Source organism: Clarias gariepinus, chromosome 12 (assembly GCF_024256425.1).
Source record: "Clarias gariepinus isolate MV-2021 ecotype Netherlands chromosome 12, CGAR_prim_01v2, whole genome shotgun sequence".
NCBI lineage: Eukaryota > Metazoa > Chordata > Actinopteri > Siluriformes > Clariidae > Clarias > Clarias gariepinus.
In genome coordinates, this window is record NC_071111.1 from 24,283,319 (window position 1) to 24,296,706 (window position 13,388).

Below are 13,388 nucleotides of genomic sequence, written 5' to 3' on the forward strand. Positions count from 1 at the left end.
TGGGACGCTGTGGGATTTATTGGCTAAAATCTTATTTTTAAGAAATAATTTAAATTGGCTATACGTAATATTAGTTTTTATGTTCGTGAACCCCCACCAGTGTACATGAAGAATACAACATTTACAAGACAAAACACAGCCATAAGTGTGAATGTGTGTCTCTTTGTCCACAGATGTGACTTTGCATAGTGTTAATATACGTTGCTCTGCATTGTAACACTAGACATTAAATATAGTGCCCTTTAGTTAATGACTGGTACTCAGACACTGACACTAATTTTATCGTCCAAGATGAACGGCTTGATTTAATTATGAAAATATGCTGACAATGCAAGCACTGTCTGTTGCAGGATGTGTATAACTCTGCCCCTGACACTGCACTTACATGAAGCAGTCCCCCTGGCGGGAATATACAGTATTGCAACCCACTTATTAAAAAAAACGCAAGAGGGTGTTAATGGGGTGGAGCTTCAGTCACTGCGTCATCGTGGGGGATCATGTTCCACGCTCAGATCAGGCAGGGATTAGTCACGGATCGGCAGGGCAGCTGTTTGAAAGGCCTGAAGCTGTAACTTGTTCACAATTTCACATCAGTGACTGAGGAGACAGGAGCCTTGAACAGAAAGTGCTGATAAAACAGTGCGACCTATAGAGGTTTTAACTTAGAAAAAAAAAAGAAACACCCAAACCGACAACACGGCACTAATAAACTGAAGCAGCTCTGGGTCATCATGGGAATATTTAAAATAACAATAAAAAACAACAGCCATCAGAAGCCATACCACAGCGTGACTGATGATTTTTAAATTAGAGACGTCACCTACTGTACAATTTATTGCATGTAGACTAATCCATCCACAGCACTCGGCAAATAAACAACCGCTGATAAACAAAAGAAAAAGCAAAGCCCCAATGTCTGCAGCACATGATTTAAATACTTTACCAGCTGGACTATGAGCCCATCACTGCTCAAAACACCATTCCATGTCCTTCTAATACTTCTATAATACCTTTGCACTTATTAAGTACACTTATCTTACTGCATGGACAGATCATTTTACTAGTGTCCAATAGTAAATTAAACTTTGGAATACATTTTTGCATGGAGGATTGTGAAATTTATCCCGGGTTACTTACATTAAACTCACTCTCTGGGTGACAAACTTCATAGGCGTGTGCAGAGGAGGAAAATTTAAAACAGAATATTTATAAAGACCTATTGTAATGTACTACTTAACACTTATTTGCACCTTAATTCTGATAAATACTGACTTGAAAACACCCAAACTATGTCTTTGAGGCTAATATTTAAACTGTGGTGAAAATTATTAACTGGATTTTTTTTTTGTCCACAGTGATCTACAGAAGGCAGGAGACAGAACAGGAAAGAACATCATCAGAGATACAGGGTAAGATCAAATCCAACAACATGACTGTGACACTGACACACTGCTGTTATAAACATCTCTGCTGTTATTAAGTACAGAGTGATTAGATTATAGAAAACATACAGTAGAATAAAATAAACACACAGTGAGAACATTATAAAGAATATCAGTGATAATGGTCAGAAAAATTAGATCTTAAAGATTAATTATTGGACCCCATGTCTCATTTTATAGGCACGACCCAGAATCTGCTGCTGTAAATGAATTCCAGGAAAAGTTTAAATTAAATCTGATGAAGAAGTTTCAGTTCTTGAATGGAGTGATAATAAACCTGGGAACCCAAACACTCCTGAATGAGATCTACACAGAGCTCTACATCACAGAGGGAGACAGTGAAGAAGTCAATAATGAACATGAGGTGAGACAGATTGAAGCAGCGTCCAGGAGAATAACAACAGAGGAAACACCAATCAAATGCAATGACATCTTTAAGCTCTTATCTGAACAAGACGAACCCATCAGATCTGTGCTGACAAAGGGAGTCGCTGGCATCGGAAAAACTGTCTCTGTGCAGAAGTTCATTGTGGACTGGGCTGAAGGGAAAGCAAATCAGGACGTCCACCTCATATTTCCACTTCCTTTCAGAGAGCTGAATTTGATGGAGGACCAGAAACTGAGTCTGATGGAGCTCCTTCATGTCTTTTTTAAAGAAACAAAAGAAACAGAAATGTTCAGTTCGGAAAAAGTTCTGTTTATTTTTGATGGATTGGACGAGTGTCGTTTTCCTCTGGATTTTCAGAACACAGAGAGAGTGTGTGATGTAACTGAATCTGTATCAGTTCCCGTGCTGCTGATAAACCTGATCAAAGGGAATCTGCTTCCCTCTGCTCTCATCTGGATCACCTCCCGACCTGCAGCAGCTGATCAAATCCCCTCTGAGTGTGTCCATCGAGTCACAGAGGTACGAGGGTTCAATGACCCACAGAAGGAGGAGTACTTCAGGAAGAGGATCAGTGATCAGAGCCTGGCCAATAACATCATCACACACCTGAAGTCATTAAGAAGCCTCTACATCATGTGTCACATCCCAGTCTTCTGCTGGATTTCAGCCGCTGTTCTAGAGAGAATGTTGTGTGAAGCAGAGAGAGAAGAGATCCCCAAGACTCTGACTCAAATGTACACACACTTCCTCATCATTCAGATAAACATCATAAGAGAAAAGTACTCAAAGAAGCAGGAGAGTGATGAAGAAATGCTTCTTAAACTGGGACAACTGGCTTTTGAGCAGCTGGAGAAAGGGAACCTGATCTTCTATGATGAAGACCTGAGAGAGTGTGGCATTGATGTGAGAAAAGCAGCAGTATACTCAGGTGTGTGTACGCAGATCTTCAGAGAGGAGTTTGGGCTTCACCAGAGTAAAGTGTACTGCTTTGTTCATCTGAGCATTCAGGAACACCTCGCAGCTCTGTATGTGCACCTGATGTTCAGGATAGACAATAAAAATGTTCTTAAAAAGAGTCGAGCTTCAAAACAGATGAAGGAAGAAATTACAGTTTTAGATTTCCACAAGTCTGCTGTAGTTGAAGCTTTAAAAAGTCAGACTGGACATCTGGATCTTTTCCTTCGCTTTCTTCTGGGTCTCTCACTGGAGTCCAGTCAAAAACTCTTACAGGTCTTAGTAACACAGACAGGAAGGAACTTACAGAGCACAGAGAAAACAGTTCAGTACATTAAGTGGAAGATCAGTAGAGAGCGTTTTACAGAGAAATCCATCAATCTGTTCCACTGTCTGAATGAACTGAGTGATAATTCTCTAGTGGATAAAATCCAACGCTACCTGAAATCTGGAAAACAAAAGAAACTCTCTTCATCACAGTTGTCTGCTCTGGTGTTTGTGTTACTGACATCAGCACAGGAGCTGGAGGAAATTGACCCGAATAAGTATTTCAGTCCAGATAAGATAACAGATGATGTTCTTCTGAAGCTGATGCCTGTGATTGCAGCATCCAGAAAAGCAATGTAAGTAAAGCTGAATATAACTGTTACAGTGTTGGAGATTGGGAAACTTTAAACATTTCCAAAAATACAATATACTGCCAAAAGTATGTGTGTACAGTATGTGTACTCATCTGCTTTCACATGCATGTGAACTTGAGAAACATCCAATTCTTAATCCATAGGGTTTAATGTGATGTTGTCCCACCCATGGCAGCTATAACAGCTTCAACTCTTCTGGGAAGACTTTCCACAAGGTTTAGGAGTGTGTTTATGTTTTTTTCTTTTTTTTACTAATCTTCTAAAAGTGCTTTTGTGTGATCAGATGTTGGACGAGAAGACCTGTCTCGTAGTCTCCGCTCTAATTCATTCCAGTAGTATTCTATGAGGTTGAGGTCAGGGCTCTGTGCAGGCCAATCAGGTTCTTCCACACTCTTGGATGAGCCTTTATGGATCTTGCTTTGTGCACTGGTGCGCAGTCATGTTGGAACAGGTGTGGGGTTGTTTTTCAGTCGTTGGGCTCAGCGCCTTACAAAGGAACTCTTAATGCTTCAGCAAACTAAGACGATTTGGACAATTTCATGTTCCCAATTTTGTGGGTACAGTTTGGGGATGTCCCTTCCTGTTCCAACATAATCGGGCACCAGTGCACAAATCAAGTCCTTGAGTCCTGACCTCAACCTGATGAAACACCTTTGGAATGAATTAGAGCGGAGACTGCGAGTGTTGTATAAAACACTCTTGAGTCTCTGGTTTTGTTTCCAGACGATTTCGGCCTTTATTGCTGATCAATAACAGACAGAGCCGATCCATGAAGCAACTAACTCCCTCATTCATTTCCCACATTATATACTGTATGCTTCAACCCCTGCAATAAAGTCAACTGTACATTTCTTCACATCTCTCCACATCTGGGTCTTATTAGGGGCCTCATTAAGCCCACAATGAAGGTGCCCCACTGTTTAGCCCAATTTTTATATACAGTCACATTCCATAATGCATATGTTAGACACACATGTACAGGTGCATCTCAATAAATTAAAATACAATTAAAAAAGTGAACGTCATTATGCAGATTCATTACACACAGATTGATGTATTTTAAGTTTATTTCCTTCAATTTTGATGATTATGGCTTATAGGTAATGAAAACCCAAAAACCAGTATCTCAGAAAATTAGAATACAGTGGAACCTTGGATTATCAAAACACATGTAAATCAAAACGAATTTCCTCCATAAAAAATAATGAAAACTCTAATTATTTGTTCCACAACCATAAAAAAATTATAAAGTAAAAGTAAAACAAATTAACCTGCAACCTTAACTTAACCTTTAAAAAAAGTAAAGTGTTTGTGCATGTGCTGTGTACTGTATGTGAGGACTACTGTGCTGGACGACTTATACACACACACACACACACACACACACACACACACACATATAAGCTTGCACAGACGTTGACTATACAAGTGAGAGACGCGAATTAAGACCAAACATGTCAAAGCTGAGAAGCATGAGCTACTGCTTCAGGCAGAAATTGTCCTGTGACAAGAGGACAAAGATATGGCCATGTGAAATTGCAAATTTGACCTGGGGTGGTGGTAGAGGGAGCAATATTGGGACTCGAATATAATTATTTGATCCCCTGTAGATTTTGAAAGTTTACCCAAAAGTTTCCAAAGTAATGAACTGTCTATATTTTTATCATCAGGTGTATTTTAAAGGATATACAGTAGACCGAATATTACATAAAAATAAACATATTACAAAAATGTTATGAATTGAGTCGCATTTCAGTGTAAATTAGTATAAGTATTTGATCCCCTACCAACCAACGGTAATTCTGTCCCCCACAGACTGGTTATGTGCTCAGGTGGGACACATGAATTTAGGAAGGTGTTCTAACAACTCGTTATCTCTGTCTTACATTTAAACCTCACCACCATGGGCAAGACCTCAGAGCTGTCGAAGGGTGTGTGTGTGTGTGTGTGTGTGTGTCAGGCTGTGGCAAGTGAAACTTAACTTAGCTTTCAAAAACAGTTTAATTGATCACAGTTCTTTGATGATTTAGCAATGTCAGGGGCAGTTACGTTTTCACACAGGGCCAGGTGGGTTAGAACTGCTTTTTTTCCCTTTAATAATTAAAATCATTATTTAAACACTGCATTTATTTCAGGTTATCCTTATGAAATATAAAAATTTGTTTGATAATCTCAATCATTTAAGTGTGACAAAATCATTTAAGTGTGACAAAAATGTGAAAGAGTTATGTACATTGGGTTTTACATTTTGAGGTAATGATGGTGACATTCTAAGAAGATCAAGTCTGGTAGCCCAGGTGTCTGAGACATTAACCTTTTGTCTTTATGTACTTCCTGACCACTGGGTAGGGTCCCAAGGTAAATCTGAATGCGAATCTTAAGGCCAGGCTGTGCCTTTGTGTCTATGATAGTGTGAAGGTCTGGGTGATACTGTCAGGCTGATTAGATTAACACCTATTCATTTGAAAGCCACTGTTATGCTGATGAACTTCCGTTACCAGGCTGATTCCTGTACTACACTATGCTTTGTTTAGATCGTCTCCACCTCTTTTTATCCCTCCCCCTTGAAAAGTATAAAATCCCAGAGCGGAGTTTTAGTCAGACTTGGCTACAGTGAAAGTGACTACAGCGACGCACAGCGAGTTCTCAATGAAGAGTAACTTCTGCTTGAAAGATCTGACAATACTGTCTCCTGGTCTCTGATTCCACAAAGTTCCCAACAGCAGCCATGAACTGTATGATATGCAGTGAAATGTTTAAATGAAGTTCATTGTGATGTTTGTAAGGTTTAAAATGAGCCTCCAAATTTTTTGTTTATACGAGTTAAATGAAAAATTATTGCTTTTGTGTTCGTCACATCGCGATACGACACCAGCTGACCCTGACGTGGGGGAGAAACACAAACACTCACACACACTCACACTCACACACACACACACACACACATACGACCACACACACACGACAACTCAGACACACACCCGCATACACCCACAATGTGTCTGAAGGTCTCTGTTGATTATCAACACAGAAAGTACACTTAAGCTTTTGTCCAGGTGTCCTCTGTCACGTACATCCCAAACCTCAAATAACAAAAGTCATTAATATGTAAATTTATTATATGAATATGTTATTATTGAATATTTGGATTCAATCTGGCCATAGGCTTTAGGAAGTATTAGCTTATAAGGCACGGGAAAGCTCACACGATATCAGAAAACCTTACAGTGTTTATTAAATTCTGACAAATACTTTACAGATACTACATTCCTCTAGATGTACACAAACTGCCTAAAATATTACATTGTCAGTTTTGTTACTCTAGATTTCTGGTTTGTAAAACACTCCAACAACACGTAGGAACATCAGCTAGGCCAAGTCAATACCAGCCACACAGCAGAACAATGCAATACCACCCCCTACTGGACACGAATGTTATTGTTTAGCATGGGAGTCCTCCTGTTACAACCAGTCAAATACGTAGTAAAATGAGAATATCATCCACACACTCATTTATGTCTTTATTGTCTCAGGTGATGTCTGTTGTTTTGAAACTTGCATTTTAACCAATTGCATGATAAGTTTTAATTTTATTCAGGACATTTAACTTTATATTTAACTTTTTTTGACTGTAATGTTAATGTGCCCCTATTATGCTTTTTCAAATATAATCTTTCGTGCAGTGTGTCATGTAGCTGTATGTGAAGATAAACTATCTGCACTATACAGTATGTGACGCCGACAGTGCACTATAACTGAAGTTTTTGTCTATTAAAATCTAATATTTCTCTGTTACGGATCCCTGTCACTACGAAACATATTTGCATAATGTCTACGTCGCAAACAACTTGCCCGCCATCTTACAATTAACGTTACCTCACTCTTGTTAATGTGACCGAGCATTCATGCCGGGTTCGCTTAAACAGTTTGTAATATAAAAAAAAAACAATAAAAACGAGAGCACACGAAATCCTTTTTAACTGTTTATTCTCCACCATTCACCAAAACTGAACTTAACACTCGCGAAGTGCGCATGCCCCTTGCCCTTCTACGCCAAGTCCCGAGGGGAAAAATGCATCACACACACATATGCACATTTTTAATTTTTCCGACACACGCTGTAGCGGTAGACCAATCATAAAGGACCGCGCCATCTGACCAATCACAGCAGTGAGGGCTCACAGAAAGGAGGGGTTTAGACAGACTGAATCTACAAACTGCTTCACACGAGTCGTTTATGAATCATTTAGAAATGGGATAAAATTAAATCTATTTTTGGAGAAAACTAAAGTGTTTTTTGACCTTGCATACATGTAAACCTGTTTTAAGAGACTCATTAAGCAATATTAGCAACCTTTAAAATGGCATAATAGGGGCACTTTAATGGACAGATGTTTCTCCAGAGCAACAAAACATGTGTTCTGTAATCTACAATAAAGGCAAACCTTTAAACCTAATCACACAGGATTAGTATTACCTGAGGACCTCTAGTTATTTGTAGTAATTGAGGAGGTTATCTGTGATCTTAATCCTGTGCGAATCGGCCATGTATGTAATTTGTAAAGTAAAAGTATTAAAGTAAAGATATTAGTCCCGTGTGTATCAGCATGTCTGTGATTTGGCCAGGATTTACCTTTCTATTCATCTTCTGCACAGAATGGAGGCTGTGAAAGTAGAAGTATTTTGGGCTCTGGGTCATATCGCTGACATATCACTATACACGTGCTTCAGCTCTCTGACCCATCTGCAGACAGCTTCTTCTTCTTTGAGGTTTTTTTGGTGGATTTTGGTGCATTACCTCCTGCTGTACTGGAGTGTGGAACGTCAGATATTATATGTAACGGCACGAGCAAAAAAAGACGATGATTAAAAAAAAACTGTTAGATTTTATCTGCTAAACCAGTTTCATTTGTTTATTATATATTTTTCAGATAATTTTCCCTAGTATATTTTCTACTTTATCTGCTTCTTCATTTCCTTTTACTCCTACATGTGCTGGTACCCATAGGAAAGAGCTCCTTACACCCTTCTGGTATAATTCTGACACTATTTGTAAGATGTTATCCAGATGGTTTTGTCTGCATGAATTTCCTGTTTCCAGACTAGTGGGACTGATACAGTATCAAGCTTCTGTAGTCCTAGGCATTTTGCTTTGGTGTCCCCTGTCCAACAGATTGGATTTGTTGTGTCCCAGCACGCTTTGAGGATGGCCTTCATTGGGTACTCTGTGTTATGCTCTTGCAGATTTACCAACATTAGCTTTATTCTTCTTATTGTTAATGGCATTTCCCCAACTTCTACCTGTATGGCTGCTACTTTAAAGGTCCCACAACAGACTCTCAGGGTTTGAGATTGCATTATGTCAAATGGCTTTAGGTTAAACTCTGCTGCAGACATACAATATACGATAGGCAGCCATAATCTAGTGTTGCTCTTAGGAGGTCAAAATAAACATTTCAACATATTTAACATGTCGACAGAGGGTCAGCGCCTGCGTCTAGTAACCCATGGCAACAGTGGCCTCAGGTTGATGATGTAGTTAGTCCTTTTTCTTCTTGGTGTTTACTGGCGGTTGGCATCCACTGTGTTGCATTACCACCACCTTCTGGTCTTGATCTCTCTCCACCTTCTTTCATTTTAAATCCTCTTTTCTAGTCCCATCGCCCTTAATAAACTCATCAAATACTTTCATCCTTGTTCTCTTTCTCTATTTTCTTTAATAATTTTCACAGTGTACTTAATCTTTCCAAATTCCAAAGACTAAAGACTAGTATACTTGAAGTTATATTGCTATAATATACTGTTTATGTTTATACTTAAAGCTGTTTTGGGAGGCTAATTTTGTACTGAGTGTATTTATGATGTAATTAAATTGTACAAAAACCTAATTTACTTGTAATTTTACATGCTAAAGACACAGACCATACATAGTTCTCACAATAATGTGTTGGATTGTATGTTAAAATGAAAAGAAGAAAATAGTTACTATAGCAAATACAATGTGTTGTATGAACGTTGAAATAATTGAACACAGACAAGGCTGGTCCGGTGTACACACCCATCTTTGGCAGGCGCTAATGAATATTAATGAGTATGCAAATGTGACAAGGTGTCAACAAACCGGATGTTTTTCTTGGCAAATTCTGTAAAACGCTTACGTCTTTGTTGCGAGTTGCCTCTGTGTCCACCATGATGGTTGTTTTGAAGAAAATTATAATGATGGTTCAGGTCATGTGATCTCAGTGCCATGAAAGGCAGGTTGGGCCTACTTAGCATACTATTAGTACAGGCTGCACAAAACAATTTTTTTTATAGATAGATGCACAAGGCCAAGACGATAACAGTATCGCTCGTTATTTTTATGAATATTTTTATAAACTTGTCTGAACAAAGCATTGAGCATTTAACTGAATCATTGTTAAACATGAAGTGAAGTACATAAGATTTAGCACTAACACATTAGACAATACATTCTATAGTTTAAACTATGAACTTAATTTCAAACTACCTAACAAAAATCATGACATTTTACAAACACAACAGCCTTAAAGTAAGTCCTAAATGAAGATTAAAATCTGGTGATGAAGAGTGTGTCATTGTGTCTCTCTACAGGTTGCGTGGTTGTGGTGTCTCAGATGAAGGCTGTGCTGCTCTGACTTCAGCTCTGAGATCAAACCCCTCACACCTGAGAGAACTGGATCTGACTAATAATAATGTAGGAGACTCAGGAGTGAAGTATCTCTGTGCTGTACTGGAGAATCCTGACTGTAAACTGGAGACACTGGGGTAAGATCATCTCTCTGAGAGTCACATGACCTGCTCCTCAGTAAGACACATTCTCTAATAGTGAGACTGAAGCAGAAGTTTTAGGTTGATCATCAATGTCCTGAGGAGGAAGATTGTTTCTTTTCACTGCACACTGATGATTTGTCACAGAGTCTTTGGGTCAGATGTACGTATGTGAGAAGCTGCAGAGCAAAACATGACTTGATGTGACTGCAGTGTGTCTGAAATGACTGTGAAATTTACTAAAACACTGTAACTAATCACACAAACTGCACCTGGGACACAAACTAAATGCACTGTGTGTGAGCTGTAGGGTTTAAAAGCAGCAGGGAAATGCAAATGAGAAACATTTTATTGGTCTTAAAGCTGAAATAATGTTTATTTTGTCAGTGAACATTCGTCTCCATCTAGCTGCTATAAACAGGGTCTGTCAGGGTCAGGGTCTTTGCCAGATCTGTACAAAAGAAGCAGTATTAAAACCATGCAGTCTTTATTAATAGTTCTTTCACTGAGCTCTTAAAAAGTCTTGTATTATTTCACATTTAGTGAAAAATAAAGAATATCTATAAATAAACTCAGTGACTCAAATACACTCATACAGTAACACAGAGCTGAAGTTGAGAACAGGATCAATAGGTGTGTGTATGAGAGGAGATCACAGTGCATGATCACTACTGTATGTTTAATATAGAGAATGTGGAGTTACTTCATGTTGTTAAATGCATGGTGTCTGAAGTTTTATTTATTATCAGCAAAGAAAGTAAGAAATTAGATCTGTTTCATGGTGTTTTGTTTCGAGATGAAGAAAAGTAAACCTAAAGAAATGGGACCTTACTAGGAGAAGGTAAATGCCGATGCCAAGCCGAGATATTTTGAGGAACTTGTAGAAATCAAAACATCGATCCGTATGACCTGGTAGCTGAAGAGTGGATGAAAGACCCAGACACACAACCCCTTCTCACACACCCTGACATTTTAATTACCTGGTTGTGTGTCCTGACTGAGAAGCATAGGAGACACATAGGGTTCACTGTCCATCGTCTTTCATCATCATCATCATCATCATCATCATCATCATCATCATCATCACACTTTGTTTCTACCTGCAACTCCCCCTAAACCATTTATCATTTTGACCAAACCTTCACAGAACCTTTATTAGGAAGCATACAGTAGATTTGCCCCAGCTTAGTTTATTTTTAGACGTAGCTCGTTCAGTGGACAGGTGACACGTCTTCCTTGAAAGACCCCTAAATTGTTTTGGAATAAGTCCCTACACTTTACAAGAAAAACTAACGAGTGTTAAAACTACAAGTCACTGGAAATTCATGAACAATTCTGCAGTGTGTGTGTGTAAGATCTACTGATCCACAAACCAGTGAAATGTGAGAGCACAGTCGTACTTACTAAGTTAAGGTGACACTCTTCCTTTGAACTGGTATGTTAGTAGAGCTGTCTGATTAATAGTTAGTATCGATTAACTCAAATGTATCATTTATGTTGATGTTAAAAAATGAAAATCGATTTTACAATTTCACTTTGGTATTACACCGCGAGCTTCCGTAGTTCTGCGACACCCTTGTGGGAAATATGAAATACTACATGGCAGCGTGCTCTGATGAAACCAAAGAGCTTGTTTCCAAGAGAGGCGCGGTTTCTTCAGTAGTATGGAAATTGTTCGGGTTTGCAGAGCCCGCTGTATAATTTGTGTAAAATTTGAAGCAGCATGTCTAATTTACTCGAACACCTCAAACAGAGACACACTGTTATATCGGAGGCGTTTTTGGCGCTGCGAGATAAACAATACAACGGCAGCGTGAATAAACACTGGCTAAAGAGAGGTCAAAAATATCAGCCTTGTTCTCCCACGGTATCCCATATGATAAGAGGGGCCTCGATGGAAAGAGATTACTGATGTTGTGGCGTGTTATATTGCTTAAGACGTTATGCCCTAATACACAGTTAGAAAGCCTGGATTTATTTACCAATTCCTCATATTTTGCTAGAATAACCAGAAGGTAAAGACTGGTGGTAACACTTTATTAATCACAAAATCACAAAATAAGGTATGCATGTTGTTAAATAAATATTTATGATGATTAATATTTTTCTAAAATATCAAGTAAACTTGTTAGTGAAAGTAAGTTTGCACTTTTAGTCGAAATAAGCAGTTCATGTTTGGTGATATTGTTTTGCTTAAAGGTCCTACACATCACATTTTATTAAATGTTAATATTATCTTTAGGGTCCTAATGAAAAGTTTGTATTATACGTTAATTAAAAATTCAAAAGGATTGTGTAAAAAAAAAGACTACTTTTACCCTAAACTAGCTCTGTTCTCAGCAACCTGTTTCAGTACATGCTAATTTAAATGCTCATGACCTCTGCTGAGCCCGCCCCCCCCAGTTCTTTGGGAAGTGTAGTCCAGTGCGGGCAATGCTTTGGACTGCATTACCCACAAAGCATTGCCCACAACGCAGTGCTTTACCGCTGAAATATGGAGCCTGAGCCTGTTTTCTTCAGTCGTTTTTGGTTTGATTTAAGTACGGAACCTACGCGGAAGTTTGTAATATCGCCTGACAACGCAGAAATTAAAAGAATGGACATGCATCGACTCGATTGTTGTTGCGCTGCCGCGAGCAACAACAACATAAAGCGGAGAAACTTACCGAGAGAGATACGGACGCGATGTGTTTACTGATCTGTTTACATGACTTCTTAATCTTCGACAGACATCGTTATAAACCATCTAATGTAACAAAGGTAAGCATAATATAGTTTTCCGACTATGTACACAGTTTGCAACTAGACAATCACTTTAATGCATTGTTTATTATAAACGGGCGATTAGGGATTATATAGAGACGGAGCCATAGATTACATAGAGAAGAAGCCATAACCATGTTCTATGAGAGTATAAGTTAACTTACACTCCGTATTCATCGTGATTATTAGAAAAGGCGATCTGCAAAGAATCATAGTAAAATAAATCACACTCACCGAGCCTGGTAAAGATGAAGCAGGAACACGAAGCGTTAGTACAGATCTATTTTTAGGAGCCGCTTCCTAGTAAAACCTGCTTTATATTGACCCGCGTTTATAAAGCAGTCTGGTGAAAAATGATTATCGCAAACATGAACGCATTTAGGTAAATCGGCGGGGACGTTAGCTTCAAAA

General features: G+C 38.7%; 1 pseudogene; it reads left to right on the forward strand.

The window, feature by feature from the left end:
* LOC128533837 (NACHT, LRR and PYD domains-containing protein 12-like) overlaps window positions 1–13,388 on the forward strand; it is a 76,921-nt pseudogene that overhangs the window by 31,127 nt on the left and 32,406 nt on the right.